The following is a 10978-nucleotide window of genomic DNA, read 5'->3' on the forward strand; positions in this document are numbered from 1 at the left end:
TAGTCGATCGGCCAAGACATGTTTGGTGTCTGAAGTTTACTTCTTTAGTTTTGCACTGGAACTTTGAGGCTAACATAGCTAACAAGCAATTGAAGCTTGTAAGCACCGATTAGTATCATGCACACTTTTGAGATGTCTGGGTTTGAGCTCCACTGTTCACTTGGTACTTGTTGAGTCTCACTCAAACTGTGCAGCATTCTAGGCATGCTGGTGTCTATTCTGTCAATCACAAGCGATCATAGCCGCTTTTCCACTGCATGGTACCGGCTCAACTCGACTCGACTCGACTCTACTCCCCTCTGCTGGCTTTTGGTACCGGCTACTTTGTTTTCCACCGCAGATATTGCCCCTCTTCAATGTAGCTGGTCGTCATAGCAACACCACATGAAACTGACGCAATGTGAAGGAGACGAATTTTGTTCAGAAGAGGCTGATGGCAGCAAGACAAAAGATTGCTGAAAAAAAAACAGGAGAGTTTGGGAAATACTACATCAGAGTTTAGATGACGAGATGATTCTGGGGGTACACTAGTCTGGCAGCTAATGTTAGCATATTGTTGCTGTCCAATGAAAAACATGTATCTCCATTTTTGCGATTTTTACTTTTCTGCATCATTTGAGCTCAGCAGCTGTCCTTTACATTGTATGAAAATTTAATGATGATTGGACCAATAGAAATGGTCCAAAATTGCTTAGAATAAAAACTTTTTCCATTAATTTACATTGAAAGTAAAGAACGTTTTTGCCCTTTCCTGTAAAGTTACTATTTTGGAGATGCTTGTTTTTCGTTGGACAGCAACGATATGTGTTTAGGGCAGGAGTGGGCAACATGCGGCTCCACAGCAGAATTAAATTTCAGGTTAAAATAAAATAATCCTCCTTTGCAATAAAATAATGCTTTGCAGTAAAAATGAGCCTTTGAATAATTCACAAATTAATAACACAGCTAATAAACAGCTTAAGAAAAAAATAACACAGCTTTAACAATAAATGTTCTTAAAGTCTGGAGTTACAGGATAACTGCTAATTCACCAACCTGGCCACCATAGCAACGCAGACAACAGTCTCACCTAGCTAGTAGCTAACGAACTGGCAAGAGAGATTTAAGAGGAACATCGAGTTTAGAGATAAATGGACAGACTTGTTTGCATGTATATGCACTCTCGCTGGTTTATTCTGTTTAATGTCTAATCTGTACGAGAAACGAGAAACTGTCAACCAAAAAGTCAAGCACTGAGAGATATTTTTCAAGAAAGCTTCTACTTTTGCGAAGAAGTATCCTGCCGGAGATGCGAGTAAAGCAGCTATAGCTGAGCTAAAGATTAAAGCAGAGAAAAGTAGTGAGGTGTTGACGTGGGAAAGAAAAACGGGTGAGACATAGCGCTTCGAACAGCTGCTCTTTTTCTAACACAGCAACAGGGGTGACCCCGCTCAGCGTTACTGAATGGCCGCCATAGCAGGCAGGTCATCCATAGCCACACATTCCTACATGGTTGGCACTAACACTGCACTGCTATGCCACCAACCAGCCCCACAGCCCAGATCAGAATAGCATGAGCAACACATTTACACATCTCCAGGCTATCAGTACCCGTGGTGCTCCATGCTTGCCACGCCTCTCGCACGTCCATGGCAAAACAAGCCAATAGCTTGGCACTAAATTATTATTATATTACATCATGTATAGCACCACATGCTGAGACATATTTACAGCCAACATCACCTTTTTGTATTGGACCATATATGACGTATTGTTGTCTACAAACAGAGAGACAAGACCCATTATTTGTTAGCTACATTAGCCTTTTCGCTTTGGTGCAAACCTGGACACCAAACACATCCTGGAAAATTGAAAACTGTGTAAATTTGATTTTCCACCAAACTACCCCTTTAACAAAATGCCTGTGGAGGGAAAAAAATGGGCAGAAGGATCTTCAGTGAGGCCAGGACAATGGATTGGCCATCAGAGAGCGAGAGTGAGCAAGGGTGATCAAATTACTGAATCCAAACTGACCTTCTCTGACCCAGCCGGTTATCCGTTCCACATAATCTGTCCAACACCTCCATACTCCTTTTAACTATATCTAACAGCACAGTGTCCAATAGGAGCTTCAGCTGAGATGACCATGGTGTATATAATGATCTATAGCTCCATCACATGCTCTATTATCTTGCCTCCCACATCTCTGACCTCTCCAGTGTGGTGAGAATGGGCCACTCGGAGATGCCCACGTCCATTTGATGAGAGGAGACTGAAAGTGTTTCTTTGCCGAGAGGGTCATTTATCAGTATTACAGGTAAACAGCGTTCATCACATGCTGTAAATATCATCATGGCCTTATGTGAAACTTTCACGCCTGTGCCTGCAGTCCGTCAGTGCCACCTAGCCTCGTTTTTATTTGCCATAGGCAGTTTGGGATTACCTGCACATTTGGTAGGTTTAGCATTAGCAGATGATATGTTCTTCACTCCTCACTGCTTACAGCCTAAGCATCTCACACTTTTGTTAAAAGATAAATATGTATCCCTTTAAAGGACCCATTTTGTGGCAAACATGGAAATTTTTCCTCATTTTTTTTCAAATAGAACTGTTTTATTTAGTATGTATACACTGTAAAACATACCATTCAGTCCATGTTTGTAAAGTTGCAAACACAGCACAATACAAAGCATTCAGTAAGAATAGAAATCATTTACACATATCAATCTTAAAGGCACAGTAACAAAAACAACCTGTATTCTAAATGATAGAGAGATTGGAAAATTGCAGTGGTAAACCCTTAGGGCCTTCTAGGCCTTCAGAGAAGTGGATTCTGGGAATTGAAAAATGTCAATATAATAATAATAATAATAAGAAATGTCAATAATTTTTAGTTCATCTTTAATGGATTTACCATGTTAAAATTTAAATTTTGTGATTATTATTGTAATACTTATTAAATTTATTGTTAAATTTACAAAAGTGTTAGATCCTTAAAAACACCCAATGGAAAACTGTCCAATCATCATATAGCCAAGCGAGCTTTCTCATTGGTTAGGCCTTCAGAGTTAAACAGGTAGATCTTACATATTATATTAATGATCAACATAATCAGAAAATGACAGAGGTATCAACCATCATGTTTTGATTTACAATGCAGTGGGACCAATTTTGTGAGAAAAGGCTGTCACTACAGGATATCCTATATGTCAGGTGTGCACCAGTGTTAGCTTAGCACAAACATACTATTAGAAATCCCTTAGGTGGGCTAGCAGAAACTAGCATTATTGTAGAGATTGTTTTTTTCTTGCATTTTGACATTTGATGGACTGAACCGAAGACCAAGCTCTAATAATTTGCATGCTGAAAGGCAGATAACATAAAAGATAGCAGATGTAACACAAAAGTAATTTGTAGCTGTCATTTCATAACCTCATAACTCCAGCGAAAGATCTAAAGTTAATGCACTGGCCATCAGAGAAGACGATCAAATTACAGAATCTAAACTGACCCTTTCTGACCCAAGCAGGCCACCTTTGTCCATTACCTCCTCCATGTTTTTTTTAACCACTATCCAGTAGTAGCTTCAGTGGAAATGACCATGGTGTAGTTTATATAACACTCTATAAGTCTAATACATGCTCTGTTATCCTCAGGACTGTTTAGTGGTGGGATTTTTTTACAGTTTGATATCGCAGTATTTTTGTTTTCCTCCTTCAACACCAGTCTAAGTGAGGGTTTTGAGGTCAGCCATTTGGGTTTTTGGTAACACACTGCCGCCCTCAACCACTTGTACTTCATGTCTGTGTTGTCTGCTCCTTAAATTTCAGACACTTCTGAGCCGCGTCAGTGAGATCAAACACAGACACCTGAACAAATTAGAGGAGCTTACTAGCATTTGTATGACTCCTTTTAGCCTCCAGCCCTTCAACTGTTGGCAAAACCCACATTTTCTCAGACAGCGCCTGGCCTGCTGTGGGCCTCTGCAAACTAACAACACTGTAAAGCATGATAAGGCTGTTACTAGCAACCTGGGCAAACCTGACAGTAACGAAATTACGTGTAGGTAGGTGTGTGGTCAGTAGGAGGAAAAATAAATGGAACACTGCCTATTCAGAGCAAAAGTGGTCATTTAGCGTTATGAAAGGAGAGAGTTTGGCATTTGGCACAATGTCATATTTAATAGATGAACTTGAATACTCCAGTGAAGAGCGGCAGTACACAGAAGCAGAGAGGGCAGAAAGAGGTGGTGACTTTGGCTGAGCAGGTAGAAGCAAACAAACCATCAGCCGAGCTGTGCACGCGCACACACATGCACACAGAGGGAGAGAGAAAGAAAAGAGCTGCAGGCGACTGAAAAAGCCTCTCAGTGGAAATTCACTGCTGGTGTGCCATGATTGCAGAGGTTGATTCGTGACTGTGGGATTTTTTTGTATGTTTAAAGAACTTTTATAACATTAAACGTGCTATAATCTACTATAAACAGCCCACCACTGTTTAAGTTCCAGCAGCAAAACTCCCCCCCGCCCCCACAAATGACTGCATTCACTTGTGTATAGTTCTCTTTTTCCATTAACAGCTTGTGTATGATGTTGACTTTCACAGCATTTCTATGCCTTTGGCTTTTAGCATTTATTTTTACAGATTTGGCATGCAATTCACATTTCCACATCATTTACACCTATTCCTCTGGAGACCTTACAGAATACAGCTGTTCTGCAAAGGGCATGTAATGGCTAGAAGGCCGAAGAAAATGACTGAGCATTTCTTAGTGGACAAAAAAAGCAATCAATTCTGCATCAGCAGACGTTTTTCCACACAGAGACAGCAAAAGATTGATTAAGTATCGCACTATAGATAGTAAAGTGCCAGTTGACCAAAAGGTTATGGCATTAAAAGGTTGTGGCACAGGAGTTTAGTCAGCTTTTTACTTCAGCTAATTAGCCCCAGAGGCCCAAATCTTATTGTAGGCCCAAATAACGTAGGTGCAACTTAACTATTGCATTATTTGTTAGGTTGAAATGTATTAGGTGCTTGATATAGTACCTGTCTGGATGACATTCAAGTGTATTATTGTGTTGCTTTCCCAGTGTGGTGATCTGTTGATCTCAGCTGGTTTCTGAACCTGCAATTTTGAAGAAAAATGATCAAAAGATGACTGAAAAGCTTACTTCTGAGATAATGCTCACTTTTTCGCCTTCCTCAATTCTAGGTCCTGGAAATAAATTTCCACGTCCCAAAAATAAATGAATGAAACATAAAACTCCAGATGTTCTGGGCTTTATGGCCAGTTAGCCTGAGAGAACCACATTTTCAAGTGTTTCTTGTTGTGTTGTTGATTTCTTGTCTTTTGCATGTGTAATGGTTGCAGCTGTGAAAAGGTAGCGATAGAGTGCTTCCCTCCCGTGTGGTGACTGCAATCAGAAATAATAAATACCCCTCGCCTAACGGCTTATATGCTTGGTTCATGGAGATGGAAGAGGCGTGAAGGTGATTCCGGCTCTACCATTATATGATGATGTTTGTGCTGCAATGTGTTTGGAAAACCTGACCCTGATCAAGCTTGTTTCAGGATGTCCTTCTTCAGTTGTTTTGGCTTGCATAAACAAAGTATGTTGAAGATTCTCTTCTATTTTAATTTATGAAGTTCATTTTCAAGTAGGCACAAGTCACATAACATAATAAAAATATGCTCACATGTAGGGGATGCACCGATATGGGTATTGTAGGCCGATGCCGACATCTGATATTCTTCATGTACAAATCTGCCAATACTGATAGATGAACATTTACAAAATGTAGAAATTGGGACTAGATCTACCTAGATTAACATTACAGACATTTATTTCTGTAGGGTTGCAAATGCAGTAAAATGAGTAAATTACTGACATTTTAGCACAGTAACCCAGTGATCTCCATAGACAAACACTGGCAGTAGAATGGGTCATACTGAAGAGCTCAGTGACTTTGAACATGGCACTGTCATAGGATGCCACCTTCGCTACAAGTAAGGTCATCAAATTTCATGCCAACTGTAAGTGCTATTATTGTGAAGTGGAAGCATCTAGGAGCAACATAAGCTTAGTCAAGAAGCGGAAGCTCATACAAACTCACAGAACGGGGCCACCGAGTGCATAAGCGTGTAGTGCATAAAAATCACCTACTCTTTTCTTGCATCACTCACTACAGAGTTCCCAACTTTCTCTGGAGGCAGCATCAGCACTATAATGAGAACTTCATGAAATGGGTTTCCATGACTAAGCTGTGCACAAGCCTAAAATCACTATGCACAATGCCAAGCATTGTCTGGAGTAATGTTAGGCACGCTGCCACTGGACTCTGGAGCAGTGGAAATGTGTTCTCTGGAGTGATGAATCATGCTGCACTATCTAGCAGTTTGATGGACAAATCTGCATTTGGTGGAACAGAACACTATTTACTGGAATGCGTAGCACCAGTGGTAAAGTTTGGTGGAGGAGGGATAATGGTCTGGGGCTGTTTTTCAGGGTTTGGGCCCCTTAGTTCCAGTGAAGGGTAACGTTAATGCTTTAGCATACAAAGACATTTTAGACAATTATATGCTTCCAGCTTAGTGGCAACAGCATGACTGTGCCCCTGTGCACAAAGTGAGGTCAGTAAAGACATGCCACCTTTTGGATGAACTAGAACATTGAATATGAGCCAGGCATTCTTGTCCAACACAGGGCCTGACCCCACAGATGCTCTTTTGATTGAATGGGCACAAATTCCCACAGACACACTCCGAAATCTTGTGGAAAGCATTTTGTAGTGTTCTCCCTGCGCTAACGCACTGAGATCATCTCAGGAAGGTCTTGCTTTTTAATTCATTAGTTGCATCAGGTGTGTTGGAAACAGGGAAAACTATAAAACATTATAGGCAGTGGTACTCCAAGACCAGGACTGAGAACTTAAAAAGCAAAGGAATGGTGGGCTTCTGTTGGCCTTTTGACTGGTTCTCATTGAAAAAAGCTTTGAAAGTCTCCCATATAGAAACCAAATGATGACTCACGTGGCATGCACCATTAAAATATTCCATAAAATAAATGTGTTCTAATTCTACACTCTTGGATTCATATATTGTATATGACAAGGTCTGAATTAACCTACTATCTAGGTTGGAGACTTCAACTAGCAGCTGGAAGCTTCAAATCCCCATTTATAATTTAGTCCCCCTCCAGCGATTCTATTTCTGAAAATCATTCTTAATACATAGTGTGGTGAATATTTCTCAAAATTGTTAATTGGTTCAAAGATACATGAATCAGGTCAAAACCAAACGATCCAACATTTAGCCCTAAATTTAGCTGGTTGCACCTTTAGCATGATGCTAATTCAAAGAAAGTTTAGTCATAATTCTCCACAGCTTCCTTCAGCTTAGGGCCTCTTCAGCAACTTTTTACATGAAGTCTTGTTTATATGACCTTAAACTACTTGAGACCAGTCAACACATGTCTAAGTAGGCTGAAGGGAGGGGAAAAAATAGGCTAGAAAAATACTCCCCTGTAAGGATGAGCTTGTCTCCCTTTAGCATAGCATTTGCATTATGGATGACTCTGTCTCCCTATAGCTTCGTGTCAGGCTGCTTTATTAGCATTCAGGCAGCTAAACTTCAAGTGAGGGAGTAATTAGCCGCTTCGAGGTGCTCATTTACTGGAGCTGATAGCACAGCTGTAGCGCTAGCAATCAGAAAACGAACACGAAAGACATGAGCTGTGGAGACAGAGAGGACGGGGGAAAAAAAAGTACTTAAAAGGCGAAAGAGGAAGCAAAATCATATCGCAGACGTGGGCAAAGAAAATGAGAGAAGTTTGCGCTGCTTAATTGTCTTGTTTTCCTGTCCAGGTGTGGTATCTTACATTCCCCAAATACATTCACAAGCATTTATAACACACTGCTAGCATTCTTATTTACCTCCTCAAGTGTAGGAATTGCTATTCTGGTGGTGTCTGTCTGAACTGTCTGAAAATTCATAAACTCCAAACTCTGTGTAATTTTTTTTCACCCTTGTTTTGACAGCAGCTCTTGTTTCTCTTTCTGTCCCCGTTCTTGAAAGTTCTTGTGTTTTTTTTTTTCAATCAGACCTTGACGTGCACTTGTCACTTGTTTTAAAAAGTTGTGTTCCTTGCTCTCAGAGGAAGAAGGAGGAGGAGGAGGAGGAGGAGAAGGAGAGAAAAAGGAAAGAAGATGAGAATGGAAAGATGAAGAGACATGATGGATGGAATGGTGCAGCCTGTTACACAAGAAACGACAAGCAGATCATTTCTAACCAATATCACAAGCCATACAGCAGATTCAGGTATTCGTTATGTGGAGCTATATATACCCATGCAGTGACATTCATATAGCCACATTTCTTATAAGGCTTCCTATTTTAATAGAATTACACAGGTGGAGCTGGATGTACATCACAAAATGAAAGTCAAGTGTATTTAGAGTGAGTTTTAAATACGTCTGGTCAGTTACAGTTACTGTTTTGGTTCTGCACTCCAGCACTTTAGATTCAAAATAACAGAATGACTGTAGAAGTTGGAGTTTACACTGTTGGTTTTTGTAGTCCAAAAACCGAGAAGCTGACTTCAGCTTTGTGACTTTTTAGTGTTTGACAGTTTCTCATTGCAGATGAAACATATCAGGAAACCAGCTGAGAGCTTATAAATGCAAATAAGTACATTTGTCCCTAAATTATCGATGTTCATCTTAAATCTTTCTCTGTGCCTTTTCAATGGATACTAGCTAGGCAAGACTGTTGTCTGCGTTGCTGAAGATTGCTATGCGTGCCAATCTTCAGGGTTAAAAGGTAAATTAACTCCAACATTTAAGACCATTTATTGTTAAAACTGTGCTAGAATAATCAGCAGAGCCTTATTTTACTACAAAGCAGGATTGTTTTATTTTTACCTAAAATTCTAATTCCGTTGTAGAGCCGCATGTTGCCGACCCCCGCCCATATAGCCTCAATTTCCACATTTTATTAACTATCATATATTGCTAGTGTCAGATACTGGCCAAAGGCCTGAGACCATTAAAATCTGTTTTTTTTTTTCATTTAAACTCGGAAATAAACAACAGAAAGATTCAACATTATGGCAAGTAAATTGCATAAAAAAATTCAAGATTCTGAGAAATTTCGAAGTTGCTATATTCAGATTAGTTACATTGACTATTGACTGTTAAGGCCTTTATCTCGTCTAATGAAGCATATGTTCAGACAAATCTCAGGGGGATTTGATCTAATCATCAGAGGCTTCTGCACTTGTGGAGCCCATTCCAGCTTGATCAAAGCAAAAGAGGGACATACCAAATATGAAGAAATTCTGAAATTCATGTAAATACTCCAAAGATTCTATTTTCTCTCAAATCTTTATGCCAAGAATATAATTTATAGTGGAAAAAAATTGTATTTAATTAGACAAGAATTCAAAATAGATGTCCTAACCCTAATATATCTGATCCAGCCAATCAAGAACTTGAATGAAGGAAAATAATGAAGGAAAGTTTAACCCTTTTATTGTGGATTCTTTGTAGTCCTGAAGTGACAGTCTTCTATAAGTATAATCATAATCTGTGTAATTATTTGCTTTTATGTGTACTTATAATATTACTCAGTAAGTGTGTTACACAATGAATGCGCAGTTTGCTTGGCCAGCTAAACTTTTTTTGTGTTTGTTTTTGGGGTTTTTTTGGTCCTGAAAAACTCTCTTTAGTGCCAGTGCATATGTCTTGTCCTGCTGTATGAAGAAGGTCCCATCCTATTGAGTTGAGGCATTTGGTTATATTTAGTTATTCTCCTGTACACTTCAGAAATAGGTGGATATGGTTCTGTATCAAAGCTGACAGGCTGCACTTTAACCCACAAGGCCAATGTGACATTTCAGACTGAGAGCTTGAGTACTCAGCCTAACACAGTCTAATCAAAGGCATCACTGAATCTGCTACTGTCTCAATACTTTCAGAGCTCACTGTATGTCTCTGGAGAGTGGCTTGTGTTTGAGGTGGAGCACAGCGAAACTAATGAAAGAAGAAGGCTTGAAGTCAGTGTCTCTCGAGAGGTAAAACAAGCTGCACTGGGGCTGCGTAATGTGGACAGAGATCCTAGTATTGTGACCATATTTCTACACATTGTCATACACCTTGCAACGTATTAAAATGATTTATGATATGGTTAAGGATTGGCCTGCGAAAATAATTTACTATGTGAAAACTTTGGTTTATAAAAACATCCTCAGAAACCCTTATCTGGAACTGTGATTGGTCAAGATGCTCACAGGACAACTATTACATTTACATGCACATAATTGCACAACTAAGTTTTCAGTTCATCAAAAAAGCGTCTCGAACCAAGACATTTGCTTTAGTTATATAAAAGACTAGTCCATTTATAGTCCTGTTTACATGCACGCCACCAAGTCTCAGACCTAAATACAACATGAAACACCCTCTTCATGCTGCACCTACGTTTACCCATGTATGAGTTTCCTTCAGCGTTTCTTTTTTCCTCCCTCTTAAATATCTCATGATGTCTATTTCTGACAAATACGTTCTTTCACTATTTGTCATTCAGATTTGTTTTGGTGTCGTAAAGCTGTAATTGTATGTGCAATACTGCAAACAACTCAGCATGATAGTCAGTGGAGCAATTGAAGCATTTACATGTTCGAATATATCTCAAATATTCTGGACAGTCTCGGCCCGGATGTTTTAATTGTGCTAAGCTTAGGTAAACTAAGACCTTAGCCCAGTAGTCCAGGGGTGCCCAATCTTGGTCATGGAGGTTTACCTCCCTGCAGAGTTCAGCTCCAAATCTTAATCTAATGCATCTGATGCAGGTAATAAAGGTTTCAAGGGTATCTTGGTGTTTTGGATCTGAATTTTTCAGGATGGTAGATCTTAAGACCAGATGATGACAATCACACTGTATTGAACCGAATCGGACCACTGATTTATGAGCATAATCTGGGCCCTGTCTCACAAAGCAGAA

The sequence above is a fragment of the Colossoma macropomum genome, unplaced genomic scaffold, assembly GCF_904425465.1.
Source record: "Colossoma macropomum unplaced genomic scaffold, Colossoma_macropomum, whole genome shotgun sequence".
Lineage (NCBI taxonomy): Eukaryota > Metazoa > Chordata > Actinopteri > Characiformes > Serrasalmidae > Colossoma > Colossoma macropomum.